Genomic DNA, 21882 nt, shown 5'->3' with positions numbered 1-21882 from the left:
CACTTGCAGTCAGCATTCTTTTGAAGGTGGGAGCCATGGCAGCCGCCCAGAGCGGAAAGTACAAATTTACATTCCTTACTTTTTTATAATATTCATCTGCACAACATCATTCTAAGTGATGTAGTAACATTCATTCTGTTCATTGGTGAAAAATTTACAAGTGAGGACGCAAATCAAGAAGCAGTATGGAGAGAATACAAGATGGCGATGGAGTAGGCAGATGTACCAACTTCAACCTCCCAGAACCAATGTTGATTACAAACTAATTTTAAGAACCATCATCTGGAAAAACCAACTTTGGACTAAACTAAGAGGACTCTTCAACCAAGAAACATTGAAGAAGCCACATTGAGACTGGTAGGAAAAGCAGAAATGCGGAAAGGGCTGCCCAGCTCCCAGGAGCGAATGGCATCCAGGAGAGATTCGTGTGGTGGGATGTGAGTTTAGCAGAGAAGGGAGGGTCCTGAGTCCCAGGAACAAAGCCCCAGCCTGCAGCCCCAGAGCCTAGAAGAGGCGCATGGACAGTATTTAGCTGCAAACAAGACAGAATACTGTTTGTAAAAAAGAAACTGATTTCTCAGACCCAGGATTCTTCTTGAAGGGACTGCACAGAAAATCTCTCTCACAACCACTCACCCAGGGCTGTGGGGGGTGGGGAGAGAGGAGAGGACCACAGTAGCAGGAAGAGAGTGTAATCTAGGAGGCATAGAAAGAAATATTTTGAGAGACAGCCACCCTAACCTCTGGGTGAGACACTCCCCAAATCTGAAGTGAATATTTCCCCTGGAAACAGCAATATCAGCAAAAGGGAAGCAGGACATCAGCCAAACAAGCTCTCTTGCGGCACTCAGAGCAGAGTTGCTTAGAAGGAGGGAGCTTCTGGGACTATAGTAGTGAGTGTTAGGGTCTGAGCAGCAGCGCCCCCACCCACAAGGCTGAAGGCTCTTCCAAGGGCGGGCTGTGGCAGGATGCAGAAACACAGTTCTGTCAGCAAGGGCAGAAGTTGGCTGGCAACCACTGAGGACCAGGTGTGAGCTCGGTCTTCCCTGGCTGGGGAGGAGGGGATGTGCAAAAGTGGTCAAGCCCATCTGCGGGCCGCCTGCAATCCAGCCTGCAGGGGAAGTTCAGGAGCTCCTGAAGAGGCAGAGACCTGCCCTTGTGTAAGAGTGCAGGAGCACAGCCTTGCCCTGCCCACAGAACCGAGGCTTGTGGCCTGACTTGGGAGCTGGCTCCTCCCGTGGGGGTGGAGCCAAAATCCCAGAACAGGTGGAGTCCCGCTACTAAGCATGGGCACTCAGTCCAGCCCGGCCTGTGGAGCCAAGGCTTAATGACACCCACGGGGGCGGGGCGAAGGCCAAGGCCACCGAGGCTTGCACACCCGAGCACGTGACCACAGCCACTTCTGTGAAGGAGAGGCAGAACCACAGCAACAGCCCCAGTGGGCAGGGACTGGCAACGCCCAAACCTGTATGCCCTACGCAGCAACAGTGGAGGGGGTGGCCAGCTGGCAGACAGACCACACCTAGGGAAAACAAAGGCCACATCAAGTGGAATCCAGTGACCAAAACCTTCTTGTACACAGACAAAGTAGAAGGCAGAGAAAAGCAACACAAATGAATCAAGAGAAATCCCCAGAAAAGGAACTGAATGAGTCAGATATAACAAAATTACCAGATGCAGAGCTTAAAATAATGATCATTAGGATGCTCAAAAATATTAGAACAACAACAGGTGGTCATTATGAACACCTAAATAGATAGCAAATATAAAAAAGGACATTGAAATAATAAAAAAGAATCAGACAGAAATGACAGATACAATACCAAAAATGAAGATCACAATGGAAAAATTAAAAGCAAGATGGAGGAAGCTGAGAATCAAATCATCAAGTTAGACGACAACATAAATAAAGGCACAGAAGCAGAGCAGAAACAAGAAAAGAGACTAAAAAAGTCTGAGGAAATTTTAAGAGAGCTCTGTGACAACATGAAGAGAAATAACATCTGCATCATAGGGGTTTCTGAAGAAGAACAGAAAGAACAAGAGATAGAGACTTTGTTCAAACAAATCATAGCTGAAAACTTCCCTCAATTAAGGCAGGAAAACATCTCAAAAGTTCAAGAAGCACAGTGAACTCCATTAAAGAAAAACCCAAAGAAATCTACAACAAAACACATCATAATTAAAATACCAAAGCTAAGTGATAACGAGAAAATATTAAGCTGCTAGAGAAAAAAAGACTATCACTTACAAACAAACCTCCATAAGGATGACTTCCAACTTCTCAACAGAAACACTTGAGGCCATAAGGGAATGGCCAGAAATATTTAAAGTAATACAGAACAAGAGACTACAACCGAGACTACTTTATCCAGCAAGGCTATTATTTAAAATTGAAGAAGAAATAAAAAGCTTTCAATACAAAAAAAACCAACAACAACAACAAACCACAAGGAATTTACTACAACCAACCAAGGCTACAAGAAATGCTAAGGGGCCTGTTGTAAACAGATCAAAGGATAAAAAAATATAGCAAAAGAGGAATACAGTTTTAAAGAATAAAATGGCAATAAATAATTACATATCAATAATAACCTTAAATGTAAATGGATTAAATGATCTGATCAAAAGACATAGGGTAGCTGCATGGATAAGAAAACAGGACCTATACATATGCTGTCTACAAGAGACACACCTTAAAACAAAAGATGCACATAGACTGAAGATAAAAGGATGGAAAAAAATATTTCATTCAAATGAAAATAAAAAAAAAGGTGGGTAGCAATACTTCTGTCAGACAAAATAAAATTTAAAACAAAGACTATAGTAAGAGATAAAGAACGTCATTACATAATAATAAAGGGAGCAATCCAACAGGAAGACATAACCGTTATAAATATCTATGCATCTAACATAGGAGTACCTAAATATATAAAGTAGACTTTGATGGATTTAAAGGGCAAGATCAACAGCAATAGTATAATAGTAGAAGATTTCAATACCCACTAACATCACTAGATAGATGTCAAAAAAGAAAATTAACAAAGACACAGCAGACTTAAAGGACATACTAAATCAACTCGATTTAATACATATCTTCAGAACCTTTCACCCTAAAGCAGCAGAATATGCATTCTTTTCAAGTGTTCATGGTACATTCTTTAGGATCGACCACATGTTAGCACACAAAAGCCGCCTCAACAAATTTAAGAAGGTTGAAATCATATCAAGCACTTTCTCTGACCACAATGGCATGAAACTAGAAATCAACCACAACAGAAAAACTGAAAAATACTCAAACACTTGGAAACTAAATAGCATGTTTTTAAATAATGAATGGGTTAACAACGAGATCAAAGAAAAAATTTAAAAATTCCTATAAATGAATGATAACAAGCATATATCAACTCAAAATTTATTAGACAGAGCAAAAGCAGTCCTGAGAAGCAAGTTCAGAGTATTACAGGCATACCTCAAGAAGCTAGAAAAACCTCAAATAAACAACTTAACTCTGCATCTAAAAGAACTAGAAAAAGAACAGCAAGTAAAGCCCAGAGCTAGTAGAAGGGATCATAGACATGACCCCATGATCGCTGGCCTGAGCCCAAGGTCTCTGGCTTGACCCAAGGTCACTGGCTTGAGCAAGGGGTCACTCACTCTGCTATAGCCCTTCCCCCCATCAAGGAACATATGAGAAAGCAATCAATAAATAAGCAATCAATGAATAACTAAGATGCCACAACAAAGAATTGATGCTTCTTATCTCTCTTCCTTACTGTTTGTCTGTCCCTAAGTGTCCCTCTCTCTGACTCTGTCTCTGTCAAAACAAAACAAAACAAAAAAAAAAAGAAGCAGTATGGAGATATCTTAAATAACAGTTTTAATGTTTTTTTTTGTCAGGTATTATTTAATATTGTTTCCATTAATATTTTAAAACTCTTATAACAATCTAGTTTTGTGTACCTCTTTTGTTGTTCTTATTAAGTATTAAATGCATGAAATAATAAACTACCTTTTGGTATATTATTTTTTATACTTAAAACAGTCTTTAGGGCAGAGAACCTGTTGTTAAATTATTTGAATCTCAACACTGCTGTTAACCCATACCAGAGTACAGCCAGCTGTTTTCCAACCTTCCCTGTGCTAAGAGCCTTCAATCAGGGCATATATTTCCAGCTTCTTCACTTTCTGCTCATCTTTGAGACTCTACCAAGTGCAAGTGATGGTGGCTGTATAGCAAGCCTTAGTTGTTACTTATTCAGATTGTTCTCACTTACTTCATTCACTTTGCCATGTTTGTCTTTCTGAGGGAGTACAGGCTAGGTGGGTTCCCATGCTTTCTCTCATATTATATATTTATGTAGGTTACGATAAAAGTAGTTTTACAGTAGTTTTACAGTTGTGAGGATCTCTGTCTTTCTCCCCACAATTTAAAATAATGTCATCTAGGCTAGTTGTTTCCATATGAACAACTGTCAACCTACTTTCCCCCCCTGTGTATATACATTTCACACACCAGTCCCAAAACTTTATTCTCTTTTAAAACTCTCCTTGTTGTGTAGTTCTGCTTATTCCATCTCCAGATATTTACATACCTTTTTTCTGTCTTTATATATTTGAGTGCATTTTCTAAGAATTATATTACCCAGTTTCCATGTGCTTATTTGCAATCAGCATATCTTCTAAGTTGAAGTGATTTCACTTAGCTTTAATTGTTGGCTAATTAGCTAGAACTCATTATAAAATAACTCACTGTTAAGCAAAAATGATACAAAGTATTTTAGGATTTATAAGATATGGAGATAAAAGATATGACAATAGACAGAGACTGTCAGAAAAGAAATTGGGTGAGTAAGTAAAAACAATATTGGTAGAAACAAAAGTTCCTCCTCTTCACCCTCCTAGCCCCAGGGTAAGGTGATGTTAGTAAAGTATTGGTTTCATGAGGGGTGAGTTACCTGATAGTAAGGTAGTCAAAAGGAAATAGAAGAAATCTGGGCCATTAGCACTATGATGATTCCTATATCATTCACTTCCTAAATTGAAGAGGGTCTCTGTCTTTCTCCCCACAATTTAAAATAATGTCATCTAAGCTAGTTGATTCACCTGGAGAAACTTTGCTTCCAGGAAAATCTATAAAACTTTTGAATAGAACAGTAGTCTAAATGAAATATAACAAACTGAAAAACTATACTATATAAAGCAATAATAATAGGTAAGCAAGCTAACTTAACATATCAAAAATTCTCAAAAGGCCTGACCAGGTGGTGGCACAGTGGATAGAGCGTCAGACTGGGATTTGGAATGTCCCAGGTTCAAGACCCCGAGGTTGCTAGTTTGAGCGCGGGCTCATCTGGTTTGAGCAAAGCTCACCAGCTTGGACCCAAGGTCACTGGCTTGAGCAAGAAGTTACTCGGTCTGCTGAAGGCCCATGGTCAAGGCACATCTGAGAAAGCAATCAATGAACAACTAAGGTGTCACAATGAAAAACTGATGATTGATGCTTCTCATCTCTGTCCATTCCTGTCTGTCCATATTGGTCCCTCTCTCTGACTCTCTCTCTGTCTCTGTAAATAAATAAATAAATAAATAAATAAATAAATAAATAAGTAAATATTAAAAATTCTCAAAGGATACACTGTTGGTGGGAATGTAAAGTAGTACAACCATTATGGAAGAAAGTATGGTGGTTCCTCAAAAAACTGAAAATAGAACTACCTTATGACCCAGCAATCCCTCTACTGGGTATATACCCCAAAAACTCAGAAACATTGATATGTAAAGACACATGCAGCCCCATGTTCATTGCAGCATTGTTCACAGTGGCCAGGACATGGAAACAACCAAAAAGCCCGTCAATAGATGACTGGATAAAGAAGATGTGGCACATATACACTATGGAATACTACTCAGCCATAAGAAATGATAACATTGGATCAATTACAGCAAAATGGTGGGATCTTGATAACATTATACAAAGTGAAATAAGTAAATCAGAAAAAACCAGGAACTGCATTATTCCATACGTAGGTGGGACATAAAAGTGAAACTAAGAGACATTGATAAGAGTGTGGTGGTTATGGGGGGAGGGGGTAAAGGGACAGGGAAAGGGGGAGGGGGAGGGGCACAAAGAAAACTAGATAGAAGGTGACAGAGGACAATCTGACTTTGGGTAATGGGTATGCAACATAATTGAAAGACAAGATAACCTGGACTTGTTGATCTTTGAATATATGTAACCTGATTTATTGATGTCGCCCCATTAAAAAAATAAAATTATAATTAAAAAAAAAGAAAAAAAATTCTCAAAGGTAAGATAAATACTAATAATATACAGCAAGAGCAAATAAAAAATATTTTGTTAACAATTTTTAAGAGAACTACCAGTTCATTGATTGTTTTTTGAGATGTGCCTTGACCAAGGGGCTTCAGCAGATGAGTGACCCCTTGCTCAAGCCAGCACCTTGGGTTCAAGCTGGTGAGTCTTGCTCAAATTGAATAAGCCCATGGTCAAGCTGGCAACCTCAGGGTTTTGAACCTGGGTCCTCCACATCCCAGTCCGATGCTCTACCCACTGCACCACCACCTGGTCAGGCTTTAACACTATTGATTCATTTGCATTTTAAAGAGTTTAATGTCAATGGCACCATAGGTATTCCTCTTCCATGATATATTTCACTCATTTTCCCTTCACATATTTTCTCTGAAGAAGTTTCATTTGAAATATTTTAACTATTATTTATTAAGATGTTCATCTTCTTGTTATTAAGATTTAATGTTTTAAACATATTTTAGATATAAGCCCTTTACCAGATATGATTTTCATATTTTATATAGCAGTCTATAATTTATTTTTTTTATTATCTTAATAAAACCTTTTCAATTTTTATGATGTCCAAATTATATATTTTTTAATGACTTGTGATTTTCAATGTCATATGTAAGACATCTTTCCTAAGTGTGGTCACAAACATTTTTTCTAATGTTTTCATTTAGAAATTCAATTACTAGCTGTTACATTTATGTAATAGATATGTTTTACCTTAGTTAATTTTGCTCGTGGTACAAAATGTGGATGAAAATTTTTTGTTAAAAGATCTCCAAATGGTACAACCCATTTGTTAAAGATAGTATTTCTCCACTGAATTGCCTTTGCATGTTTAAAAATATTAATTGTACATGTATTTATAGTTCTATTTTGTAACTCTCATCTGTTCCATTGCTCTATTTGTCTATAATTTCTATATTAATCTAGGAGTTCTGGACAATAACATATGTACTTTCTTGATTTGTTGATGACCACAATCCTGTACAGTAAATATATTCAATTTGGTGCATAAGTACATACATCATTTCAATAATTTTACATAATTTATTTATTGAGCTTTACCAAGACTTATTTGTATTTGGAAAACTTCTCCATGTGGAAGAGAGCTACATATATTTAGTATGTATAATTCACCTCACTGTTATCTAACCAAGTTTTATATGTGAGAATCTTTGATCTAATTAAACATTGACATGTAGGGGAATGCAGTTAACATGTTGAAAGGACTGCTTTTGAAAAACTCAGGAATCTAAGAAAGAGTGAGAAATTTTAATATATTTTTTTCTGGCAAGTTATGTTTTCACTTGAAATGTGAAGAGCAAAGATGAATATAAACAGTCTTCTTAGTATCAGCTAGGACTGGCTAAAAATTTGACTTTCCTATAAGTGAAATTATTAAAATAAACTGCAATACATGTAATTTTTCTGAATTTTTTGGCCTTTTAAAATTTATTGCATGAGATTTATTTTCTAAATTTATTATTGGAGAAAGGGAAATGTATAGTTTCTCCTCTTCTTAGTATAAGATAATTCTAAAAAATCATAGAAGCTTTTTATAATTCCAAGATGACAAATGAGACTAAGAAGAAAATAGACCTTATATAGAGGACTTAATTTTGACTTTCTATTAATATATTTTATGTAATTATAACATCATCCTTGATAAAAAGACTCTTTTATTCTGCATTTATAACTTATATATTGTCTTCCACAAAAGACAAAGCTACTGATTGAGGCAATTTTCTTCAGAAATTTAATAACTATTATCACAGACTTATTTAAGTATTTAATTAACATAACCAAATGATTTTAAGAACATTTTCTGTCCTTTACTATGTTCATTCATCTCTACAGATAATTTAGGATATATACAGTTTCATGATATGTTCATATGCACATTGGCCAAAAAATTTCCAAAACTATCCTTAAAATGGTGTAAGAAATCATAAATAGCATTTTTTAATTCCCAATAATCAGTAAAGAGTACCACAAAGTGAACTGTGGTAATAATAGCAAATTAATATCAATATAAAGGTAGTCATACCAAATTAAATCATACCCATGTTGTGTGAGGTTCCAGATCTCATAACAGTATAGAAGCACGTGCAACAATATAACAGCAACTTTATGCTAAAAAACTTCTCTGCAGTATGAACCTTGAGCAAAAAACATTTGAGAAATTTAATTAACAAAGATCAATACTATAATAAATAATAAAATGCACAAAGCATATATACTAACATAAATACCTTCCTAATTTTATCTATATCTAGATATCTAGATGAATGAATAGCTAGATGCATACATATAATTATAAGAAATGTAAAGAAAAAGATTAATTATGTTAGCATAAGCTAACATATCAATTGATCTTTACTTATAGCAGGGCATCATTAAAAAGTATACAAGTTAATAAGTTGCTAAAATTTTCAAGGAATGAAATATAGTAACCAAGACTTTTGAAACTGATTGAAACATGGATGTGAAGTTAAGTGGTATAATGCAATGACATTCATGAGCAAGGGTTTAGAATGAAGATAGTGTTAGTGGCCTATAAGTGGTAATGAGAAGCAAAGAGCATCCCTGCCCTACTTTGTGTCTGGTGATAGTAGAATGAGGGACAAACTAGTCGACTCTTAAGAAATTTGCAAGACTCTTCCTTGAGTATAACCAGTTTCAACTAAGATGAGAAGATAGGAGGATATAAAACAAGAAGATGAACTATAAATTATAAATTAGAATAATTTCTCAGAGAATATAGCATTACAATAGTATATCTTATTGTTCCATATAATTTTTCCTGAGTTGCAGTGTGTCATTTTCACCTGAAAATTCAAGTCTTCCTTAGAAATATTTTCTTCTATCTGGAATACTTCCTCATTTGTTGTTCTCTTCTCTTTTTCAAAACAATTTCTAAATCTACCATCATGTTTATTTATTTTCCTTTTAATATAGTTCAAAATGCAGAATATTAAGTTCAATATATTCCTTTTAAACTGTTAATTTTTTTCTTGGTGAGTCTGGTTAAAGGTTCATAGATCTTGTTTACCTTTTCAAAGAACCAGCTCCCGTTTTCATTGATCCTCTGTATTGTTTCTTTAGTCTCTATGTCATTTTTTTCTGCTCTGATCTTTATTATATCTTGCCTTCTACTACCTCTTCGCTTTAATTGCTGTTCTTTTTTTTAGTTCTTTTAGATGCAGGGTTAAGTTGTTTATTTTAGCATTTTCTAGCTTCTTGAGGTATGCCTGTAATGCTATGAACTTCCCTCTCAGGATTGCTTTTGCTGTGTTCCATAATGTTTGAATTGATGTATGCTCATTATTGTTTGTTTCTAATAACTTTTTTATTTCTTCTTTAATCTTATTGTTAACCCATTTCTTATTTAATACCATGCTATTTAGTTTCAAAATGTTTGACTATTATGCAGTTTTTCATTTTTGTTATTTTTGTTTTTTTGTTTGTTTTTATACAGGAACAGAGTCAGAGAGAGGGATAAATAGGGACAGACAGGAATGGAGAGAGATGAGAAACATCAATCATCAGTTTTTCATTTTGACACCTTAGTTGTTCATTGATGGCTTTCTCATATGTGCCTTGACCACGGGCCTTCAGCAGACCGAGTAACCCCTTGCTCGAGCCAGCGACCTTGAGTCCCAGCTTGTGAGCTGTTTTTGTTCAAGCCAGTTGAGCCTGCACACAAGCTGGTGACCTTGGGTTCTCAAACCTGGGTCCTCTGCATCCCAGTCTGACGCTCTATCCACTGCGCCACTGCCTGGTCAGGCTATGCAGTTTTTCTGTTGTGGTTTATTTCTATTTTTATGCCACTGTGATCAGAGAATGTGCTCGATATGATTTTAATCTTCTTAAATTTGTGGAGATCACCATTGTGCCCTAACATGTGGTCTGTACAATGATCACTTGAAAAGAATGTATATTCTGCTGCTTTGGGGTGAATGGTTCTGAAGATATCTATTAAATTGAGGTGATCTACTGTGTCCTTTAAGTCTGCTCTTTCTTTGTTAATTTTCTTTCTTCAGGATCAATCTAGTGAAGTTAGTGGGGTATTGAAATCCCCTACTATTATAGTATTGCTATTGATCTCGCACTTTAAATTCATCAAAGTCTGTTTTATATATTTAAGTGCTCCTATATTAGGTGTTAGATATTTATAACGGTTTTATCTTCTTGTTGGATTGCTCCCTTTATCATTATGTATTGACCTTCTTTATCTCTTATTAATGCCTTTGTTTTAAAGTCCATTTTGTCTGATATAAGTATTGCTACCCCAGCTTCTTTTTCATTTCCATTTGCGTGAAATATTTTTTCCATCCTTTTATCTTCAGTTTATGTTCATCTTTTGTTTTAAGGTGTGTCTCTTGTAGACAGCATATGTATGGGTCCTGTTTTCTTATCCATGCAGCTGCCCTATGTATTTTGATTGGATCATTTAATCCATTTACATTAAGGTTATTATTGATATGTAGTTGTTTATTGCCATTTTATTCTTTAAAACTGTATTCCTCTTTTACTATATTCTTTTTCCCCTTTGATCTGTTTGCAACAGGCCCCTTAGCATTTCTTGCAGCATTGGTTAGGTTGTAGTGAATTCTTTGAGTTTCTTTTTTTGTCTGGAAAGCTTTTTATTTCTCCTTTAATTTTAAATGATAGCTGTGCTGGATAACGTAGTCTTGACTGTAGGCTCCTGTTCTGCATTACTTTGAATATTTCTTGCCATTCCCTTCTGTCCTTAAGTGTTTCTGTTAAGAAGTCAGAAGTCATCCTTATTGGGGTGACTTTTAGGTAATAGGCTTATTTTTCTCTAGCAGCTTTTAATATTTTCTTTATCACTTAGCTTTGGTATTTTAATTATGATGTCTTGGTATAGATTTCCTTGGGTTTCTCTTTAATGGATTCTCTGTGCTTCTTGAACTTGTGAGATGTTTTCTTGCCTTAGTTTAGGAAACCTTTCAGCTATGATATGTTTGAACAAAGTCTCTATCCTTTGTTCTTTCTCTTCTTCTTCAGGAACCCCTATGGTGAGGATGTTAGTTCTCTTCATGTTGTCATGGAGCTCTCTTAAATTTTTCTCAGACTTTTTGAGTCTCTTTTCTTTTTTCTGCTTTGCTTCCATGCCTTCATTTATCTTGTCCTCTAACTCGCTGTTTTGATTCTCAGCTTCATCCATCCTGCTTTTATTTCTTCCATTGTGTTTTTTATTTCTGATATTGTATTTGTCATTTCTGACTGATTCTTTTTTATTATTTCAATGTTCTTTTTTATATTTGCTATCTCTTTATTTATGTGTTCGCAATGACCATCTATTGTTGTTCTAAGATCTTTTAGCATCCTTATAATCTTTATTTTAAACTCTGCATCTGGTAATTTGGTTATATCTGACTCAATCAGTTTCTTTTCTGGAGATTTCTCTTTATTCATTTATGTTGCATTCCTCTGTCTTCCCATTTTGTCTGTGTAAAATAAGGTTTTGGCCACCGGAGTCCACTGGGTGTGGCCTCTGTGTTCCCTATGTGTTGTCTGCCTGCAGGCCTGCCACCCCCTCTGCTGCTGCTGCTGCCTAGGGCATTCAGGTATGGTAGTTGCCAGTGCCATCCCACTGGAGCTGTTGCAGTGGTTTCCTCATTTCCTTCATGGGAGGGGCTGTGGCCTCGGCCTTTGTCCCATCCTCATGGGTGTGGTTATGCGCTGTGCCCAGCCGCAAGCCTTGGCCCTGAGGGCAGGGGTGAGCACCTTTGCTTAGCTGCAGGTCTCTGCTTGATTCTGGGCTTTCGCCCCACCCCTTTGGGAGGATCCCACTCCCAGGATGGTTGCAAGCCTTGGCTCCATGGGCCAGGTGGGGCTGCATGCCCTCGCTCAGTTGCAAGACTCTACCTGTTCTGGGCTTTCACTCCAGCCCTGCAGGAGGAGCCGGCTCCTGCGTCAGGCTGCAAGCTTCAGTTCCCATAGGCCGGGTGAGTCTGTGCTCCTGTAATCTTGCTCAAGGGCGGGTATCTACCCCTTCTGGGGTGCCTGCCCTTCCCCCACTGGCTAGATTGCAGGCGGCCCGCAGCTGGGCTTGACCACTTTCCCACGTCCCCTCCGCCTCAGCCCGGCAAGACTGAGCTCATACCTGTGCTTCAGTTGTGGCCAGCTGGCTTCCACCCTTGCTGACAGAACCGTGCTTCCATGTCCCACCACCATCCACCCTCGGCTGAGTCCTCAGATGTGTGGGTGGGGGCACTGCAGTTCAGACCCTAACACTCACTACTGTAGTACCGAATGCTCCCTCCTTCTAAACGACTCTGCTCTGAGTGCCATGGGAGAGCTTGTTTGGCTGGTGTCCTGCTTCCCTTTGCTGGTATTGCTGTTTCCAGGGGAAATATTCACTTCAGATTTGGGGAGTGACTCCGCCCAGGGTTTAGGGTGGCTGTCCCTCAAAGTGTTTCTCCCTGTGCCTCCTAGATTACACTCTCTTCCCTCTGCTCTGGTCCTCTCCTCTCTACCCATGCCCTGGAGCCCTGGGGTAGTGGTCCCTTTAAGAAGAATCCTGGGTCTGAGAAATCAGTCTCTTTCTTATAGACAGTATCCTGACTTATTTCGCAGCTAAATACTGTACATACGCCTCTTCTAGGCTCTTGGGCTGCAGGCTAGGGCTTTGTTCCTGGATCTCAGGCCCCTCCCCTCTCTTCTAAACTCACTTCTTGCCATGCAAGTCTCTCCAGGCCGCCATTCGCTTGGGGGAGCTGGGCAGCCCTCTCTGTGTTTTTGCTTTTCCTACCAGTCTCAGTGTGGCTTCTTCAGTGTTCCTTGGTTGAAGAGTACTCTAAGTTTATTGCAAAGTTGGTTTTTCAAGGTGGTTCTTAAAATTAGTTTGTAATCCACTTTGGTTCTAGGAGGTGGAAGTTGGTACATCCACCTATTCCATCGCCATCTTGTTCTCCTCGTGCTAAGCCATGCATCCAGGAAACTTTAACTCATTTTATTTATTTAATTTCTCTCAGCAATATTTTTAGTTCTTAATGTAGAACATGTAGTTTTTTAGATACAGTCTTAGGTACCTTTTGCTACCATAGTAATTTTTTTTTTTTTTTATGGAGACAGAGAGTCAGAGAGAGGGACAGACAGACAGGAATGGAGAGAGATGAGAAGCATCAATCATTAGTTTTTTTGTTGCAACACCTTAGTTGTTCATTGATTGCTTTCTCATATGTGCCTTGACCCAGGGGGCTACAGCCGACTGAGTAAACCCTTGCTCAAGCCAGTGACCTTGGGTCCAAGCTGGTGAACTTTGTTCAAACCAGATGCACTTGAGCTCAAGCTGGCAACCTCGGTGTCTCAAACCTGGGTCCTCCATATCTAAGTTCGACGCTCCAGCCACTGCGTCACCCTGTGGTCAGGCAGTAAAATTATTTTTAAATTTCAATTTCTAGACTTTTGCTGCTAAATATATAAATACAATTAATTTTTATACTAAACTTGTGTCCTGGTAGTATCTTAGGTAGTCTGGATCTTAGCTGTATATTATGTTTTCTTAAATTTTCTATGTAAACCATCTAATATCTACAAATATGAAATTTTTACATCTTTCTTTTTCATGTTTAGACTTTTATTTTTTTCTTGCATTATTGAAATAGTTACGTTTTATACAGTACAATGTCTAATAAAATTGATGAAAACAGGTATCTTAGTTTTGTTCCCCAACTTAAGAAGAACCTACCCAGTGTTTTTTCATTACTTTTTATGATTTTGGTTAAATTTATTTTTGCAATTTATTAACATTAAACATATATACACACACACACACATATATATAAAGACACACATATTTTATGTGTGTGTGTGTGTGTGTGTGTGTGTGTGTTTATTAGTTTGAGAAAGTTCCTTTCTATTTCAGGTTTTCTGGTCACATTTTATTTTGAATGGAATTAAATATTATAAAATTAAGCAATTATTTCTACCCCCATGAAAAAAAAACAGAGTAAATCTGGCAATATTTTCTTCCGAAATGTCTAATAAAATTCACTAGTGAACCATCTGGGTCTAGTGTCTTTTTACAAGGAAGGTTAATATAAACACAAATTTTTCAAAATATATAGTGATATTCCAATATTTTATTCCTTCTGATTTGTTTGCCTGTAATCCTATCAAGTGTATACTTCAGTTTAGATGCTGTATTTTTCTCTCTAAAAGTTTTCTTGGTAATGTTATTATATTTTGTTTCTTTCTCATCATGTTCATGCTTTTCCTTCCATCAAATATATATATATATATGTATGTGTATATATATATATACATATATATATATGGAGCATATCAATTATAGCAGTTTTGTTTTTGTTTTGATTGATATTTTAATATTTTTTTTAGCATGTGCATGAGAGAGAGACAAACAGAGAGGGTTGGATAGGGACATATAGACAAGAAGGGAGAGAGTTGAGATGCATCAATTCTTTGTTGTGGTACTTTAGTTGTTCATTGATTACTCTGTCATATGTACCTTGATGGGGGAGGAGGTCTCCAAATGAGCCAGTGATCCCTTGCTCAAGCCAGCTACCTTGGGCTCAAGCCAGCGACCATGAGGTCATGTCTATGATTCCATGCTCAAGCCAGTGACCCCCACTCAAGCCAGATGAACCCACGCTCAAGCCAGAGATCTCAGGGTTTTGTACCTGGGTCTGCTGCATCTCAGCCTGGGTCAGGCTGGCACTCTATCCACTGAACCACTGCCTGGTCAGGCTACTTATAACAGTTTTAATTTTTTTTTCCTTTTCCTTTTCCTTTTTTCTTTTGCCTTTTGTGGATCTCTTTCTACTAAATTTTGGTAAATGACAACACCAACAAAACAGTTCATAAAATAATATGAACAAAAAATAAGCCTACTTGTATCTTACTGTATCTTAACCTTGGACTGCTGACTTACACTCTTTTGAGTTAGAAACTAAAACTCTTCATTTTTAAAGGAACACTCTAATTGTGTCTTAGTAAAAATGTTGTTCCACTGGTGTAGAAATTAAGAATTGGGCGTTAGGTCAAACAGATAAATGGTTTCCTTGCAATCTCCAAATATTTCACTTACTAGCTGTGGTAAGTAAATTGTATTTTCTGTTCAATAATATAAAATTTTTTTTCCAGAGTAAACATAATACTTCCATACTATTTTGATATCAGAATCAACCATGCTACAGTGTGACATTAAATATCAATATTAGTGGTAGTTCTGATATTTAATGGTGTTTCATATCAGGTGCTAAACACTGCTATAAAACAATACTGGACTTGGTTCCAAAACACATATATTATTTTGGACCTGAGCTGGTTAGCTCAGTAGGTTAGAGTGCCATCCTGAAATGACAAACTTGTGTGTTTGATTAATAGGTAGGGGCACATGTGCAAAATAATCAGTGAATGCACAACTAAGTAGAACAACGAATCAATTCCCACCTTTCCTTTCTTTGTCTCTCTCTAAAAAAGTAAATATTATATATATATATATATATATACACATTATTTTAAGAGAAATAGAGTTTATAGTATAGTATCAAATAGTATACTATCAAATATCTATCAAATAGATAGTATACTATTACAGAGAAAATCAAACTAGAATTGGCAATTGGGATAGGAAAATAGTCATAGCCCAAATTTCTGAAGTTGAAAAGTAAATGTATCAGAAAAAATGATTTAATTTGAATTTTAAAAAGAACTGACTTTATGGTAATTAAATATGTCTAATGTAGTAAAGAATATTAATTTATTTAAATACTTTTGAAGAATTTTGTGCCATTGTTTTCTTTGCCATTAAATGAACTATTTAATGTTTAGCCCAAAATAATTTCAACCAAAGAGATTACATTTATCAAATTAATATATTTTTCAGTGAAAAAACATTTTCAACTTAATTCTGCCAAGACTTGCATGACATCTGGTGCTCATACTCTAATACACTTGATTTTAGCAGTATCTTTTTCTACTATATGTGCTACTGAAGCGAGCACTATGTTAAGACTATTCTTTCCTACTTATAAAGTTGACCCATTCATCCAAGAAAGTTTGAATGTCAATTAAATGTAATTGCTCTGGTCCTTCCTGTTCGTTTGTAGCATGTTAAAATTTTATCTTCTAAGAAATTATTGTAACTATGCCCAGTTTCTTTATGTTTGAAATTATTGCATCTGATAGTTTTCTATATTTTAAATTTATGGATTTTCAAATGTTTTTCAATTTTTAAAAAAGTAAAGAATTTTCTCTGAAACATTAAATAATATTTACATATATATTATTATTTCCCAAAATATGTTAATTATTTTTACTTCAGTGGTGCTGTGGTGACTACAAATTAAATCCTCACTTGTATTTCAATAAACTATTTTACCTTGTGAAAGTGCACCAAATGTTTACACTGGGGTCTCTGTGGCTGATTTTCTTTTTGCTATTACCACAAAAGATGTACACCTCTGCTTTGATACATGTTTTTGCTCTCAAAGTATTAGAAACTGTAATTTAAAAAAGTTTGTCTTTTTTTTGTGTGAAGAAGTTTTTATTTAAGTATAATAGCAAATTTTAGGTAAATCAAACTTCAAACTTTATATAAACAGTTTGGACTCTTTTTCTTGAATTAAATAAATACCTGTAACATGTACATGCCATTTAAGATACCCTTCACACCCACTAATTTTAAGAATATAACACAATTCTTGGAAATTTAAATTATTGTCATTCTATGTATAGTAGAGAGGAATTACACAAATTGCCCATATTGTTGGCAACTGAAGCCAGATATTCTTTCTAAAATCTAATTTGATCATTTTATTCCTTTATGATTCTCTAAAATTCCTATCACTTAGCATTTAATTGAACACTCTAAGACACTGAGTTTCTGATTACCTTCATCTACTAATTCCCTACATCTACCCTTTGATGAAGTTATGCGTTATACTGAGACATGTCTCCAATACTTCTCTGTTACTAGTGAGCTTCTCAAATTTTCTTTGCTTAATTCATACATATTTATTATATTAATTTAGAATAAGCACTTATTAGAATCACTGTGTGTCTTCTCTAGTTCCATAAAAACTTTTAGAAAATTATAATATTTTTAAATAAAGTATTTAATAAAGAATAAGATATTTTTACACACATTAGGATTGATTTACTTGTCTATATCCTAAACTAATTTTTTAAGCTTCTCATGAGAAAAGATCATGTCTTCTGTCACTCTCTGTCCTCACCAAATAACATATTACCTGGAACCACACTGTCCAGTAGATGTTCGGTAAATGAGTCAATACATAAGTATCACTGCCTGATAGATGTTTAGTAAATGTTCAGACAATAAAGTACTTATGACACAGAGTCTCCCTCTTGTTACCTAACCTCTTTGTTACTTAGCATAATGAAAATGATATCCATCTGTAAAACAAAAATTTTGGAATTGATGTTTAATAATGCATTTTAAAAAATCACTGTATTAGCTTACTTATTTTCTTTATTCAAATTTCAGTAGTGTCACAACATTAACATTCAGGGAATGATTAATAAAATAAAGTGATTAATAAAACAGTCATGAGACACGTCATGAATTTCACTGTAACGTATATCTTGTTTTTGATCACAATCCTGCCATGATATTATTTGAAGGCGCCTTTAATCTTTAACACAATGATCTAAAAATTTGTTAACTACTTGACTAGACATAAAATGACCCTAATGTTTAAAGAGTTAAGTTTCTAAAATGAGGGATAAAATTCCATAAAGCAGAAGAGTACTATATTCCTGGAAAGAAACCCTAACCTGAATATTTGAGCATTTAATACAACTATTAAACAATTTCATAGTTGTTTCATATAGTATATTTAATAAATTTAAACTTCTTACATGTATTAACTTTCAGTTCAATAATTATAGCATAATGTTGAAGATTTTTTTTACTTGATCACTATATTGCATAGACCCACAAAACATGCTTATATAAGAAAAAACCATGAGAAACTAATATATGCAGTTATAGAACTGAGTTCATGTAATGAAAAAGTGGATCCATTTTATTTATTAGGAACTTTGAGCTTCAATTTCTAGTTCTGTTTTATGGACCTATAACATTTCAGTGAAACTAAAAATTGAATAAGAAGTTCTATGTAAACAAGTGTCAGAAAAACATAATTTCTCATATACCTTTCTCCAAATTTAACAATAGATTGCCGGACTGTAAGGCTTCTAAAACTACAATGTGTCTTTTTTTGGGTGGGGGTGGCAGATAGAAGCAAGGTTTTGTGACAATCAGTGTACATTCTTAATATGGGAACAAAGAGATTTCTTTTATAAAATGTTTCACTATCTATACCTGGTTCATTTTGTAAGCAGTTTTCATAAAACACCACAATAAGCATTTTGTGAAAAACGTTCCACAAGATTTACTTCCATGCCTTCATTTTTTCACTAATTTCATTAATTTAATAAAAATAAACTTGCAAAATGCCTCTTATGTGATAGGTACTGACCTTGGCAGGCACTTGGGATTCATCAGTAAAAAGAACAGAAAAAAATCTGAACCCTCTTGGGCTTACCTCCTAAAAGTAGGATACAAACAATACATGATAAACATAGTAAGGAGGACCACTGATATGGGTATATAATTTTCTTTGTTTCTCAATCTCACAAATATTACATTTATGGGAAAAAAAGGAATAATTTATGGTATTTATGGTATTTTTACTTCAGTCTAAGAAGTTTGATTTTCCTTAGACACTTTAATACATGCAGATAAAGCTAAATTTTCTTTTTAGAAAGTGAAATTTCCACAGCTCACATTATTTTATAAACGATTGCCTATAATAATGTATTTTTTTCTCCTGAGATTTTTTCCTAAAAGCTTAGTGCAATGGATGTAAAATATTTTTAATATCTGAGGGAATTCATTGTTTAAAGGAGATCAGCCTCTCCCTTAAGGTGTTCTCTTGTTTAATCTTATGATAAAAGATTGCTCTTTGGATAGCTTGCTTAATCCAAATTTAGAATTTTTCTTTGAAAAATAGATTTAATAATATTATAAAAAAAGACTATAACTTGACATATAAAACCAGATAGCAACATACTTTTTTTTTAATATATGATTTTGGCTGAACCGTTCACCTTCTTTGGTCCGGTTTCCTCTTTCCCCTTTTCTCTGACAGCTGTCCATCTGGTCCTTGTGTCCCCACTTCTGTTTCTATTTCATTCTGCAGTTTGCTGTGTTCCTTAGATTCCACATATAAGTGAGATCATATGGTACTTGTCTTTCTCTGCCTGGCTTATTTTATTTAACGTAACAATCTCCAGGTCCATATATGATGTCACAAAAGGTAAGATTTTCTTCTTTTTAACAACTGGGTGAAAATCACTTGCCATTTTAACATTTGTTTTAGAATAGTCATATTTGTAAAGCATTTTATATTTTGATTAGTTCTGCCTATCTCATTATACTTTGTTTAGGTCTATTTGTCTGTTTATTGTCCTTTCTATATTCTTTATTTTCAGTAACCTCTTTGGCTATGAACTGTCCAAGATGTTTAAATGTATCAATATTTACAGTCATCTTTACTGATTATTGATTAATACATTTTCATTGCTTCTTTGATAGTTTATGTTATTTTTACTAAGAATAATTTGCTGTATCTACACATGCAAATCAAATCACTCTTTTCATGATTTAAAAATAAACTAAACTATTCTTTCTTCACTCTTTTAGTAATTGAAATAACACTTATCATTTGAGATTATTAATTGCAACTTTTGTTACCAGAAGTAAATAATTTGTACCATTATATTCTTCTTTAAGGTGAGAAAAATAGATTTTTCAGTGTCAAAGAACTATATATATCACTCTAGGTTAATACAAAATACAGCATTATGATATCAGAAAAGTATTTTAGGCTGGAAAGAAAAGATTTATAAATTGTCTATGTGATTTCTATGTATAATTTATATATTTTGGTCAATTGAACTGCTTAATGAAACAACAAAATTTACATTTAAACTGAATATCTATAATAGGAAATGGAGTGGGTGCAAGTAGAGTTTGGGATCAAGTAGTATCTATATCTATTTATCTATCATCTATCTATTATCTATCTATCTATCTATCTATCTATCTATCATCTATCATCTATCTATCTATTCTCTATTGAGTCAGCATTATATAGACTTGAGGTTTTATGAAGAAAGATTGGGAAAATGTAATTTGTGAATTTCTATACTTTTTTTAAAAGATTTTATTTATTCATTATAGAGAGGGGAGAGAGAGAGAGAGAGAGAGAGAGAAAGAGAGAGAGAGAGAGAAGGGGGGAGGAGCAGGAAGCATCAACTCCCATATGTGCCATGACCAGGCAAGTTCAGGGTTTTGAACCGGCGACCTCAGAGCTTCCAGGTTGACACTTTATCCACTGTGCCACCACAGGTCAGGCAAATTTCTATACTTTTAAAAATATCTAATATTAGCTTTTAGACAAAGATAGTTTAGATCAACATTTAAAACTAAGTGGAAGTTTTCATCATGCTTCTGGAAGAGAAGTTAGATATTGCACTTCTACAGTTTTATCAATTTCCTTCCTTTACATTTCTTCTGAAAGTCAAATATGGAGAAAAAAAGAAAAGGTTTATCATCAACCTAAAAGATTATAGTAGCTGTGGGGAAGATGTGATATAGACTTTTAATTATATTTCTATAAGAACTTAGAAAGTAGCTTACCAATATCTAAATTACTAAATTCCATTTTTCATTCTTAAAGCTATAGCTGGTTTTGGTAGAAAAATGGTGACTGGACTAGTTTTCCTGCTGTAAATAGAATATGAAACTGGACAAAGCATTTGAGGCATCTGGTTTCACTAAATAGACAACATTCAATGCAAAGTTGCAATCCCTGACAGATCAGGAACGACTTCATGATGTGAGCTTGTCTCTGACTGGGGAAAGTTTCCTTAGCTTATGTCTGTGATGCCGAACCTATGACACGCGTGTCAGCACTGACACATATAGCCATTTTTGATGACACGTGGCCACATGCAGCCGCATACCAGAAAAGTATGTAGTCGCATGCCAAGAAGAACGTTTCATCCTCGGCTCCTGCATGGCCAGGCGCAGTAGCTGAGGATAAAACATTTGCTGTAGTGTAGACACTCTGTGCGGGAGGTCTGTAGGCCAAAACAACAGAACTCTGGCACAGAGCGTCTAGTTCTGGGACTTCCAGTTAGGCCGTTAGGGGACCTTTGACCTCACTTCCAGCTGGCGGAGCAGGGACCAGCAGAATGCCATGGGGGACGCATCTCTGGGGGCCCTGTGATCGCCATTACCAGCAACCACATAACCACAGCAACCATCATCCAATATACTGTTCTGGGGTGTCGTGGATTTCTAATTGACCATCATTACTGAGATAAGTGAGGGGGAGGCTGGGAGAGGTGAGGGCTGTGCTATGAGTGCCATTTCCTGCCATTAGAAATAGCGGCAGCCATATTAATTTACATAAAATGCAACTTGCAGAATTTCAAGATAGCATCTGGGCTCAGGTGTTTGTCAACTT

Source organism: Saccopteryx leptura, chromosome 4 (assembly GCF_036850995.1).
Source record: "Saccopteryx leptura isolate mSacLep1 chromosome 4, mSacLep1_pri_phased_curated, whole genome shotgun sequence".
Classification (NCBI taxonomy): Eukaryota; Metazoa; Chordata; class Mammalia; order Chiroptera; family Emballonuridae; genus Saccopteryx; species Saccopteryx leptura.
The sequence above is the reverse complement of the archived record's forward strand: the minus strand, read 5'-3'. Positions refer to the sequence as shown.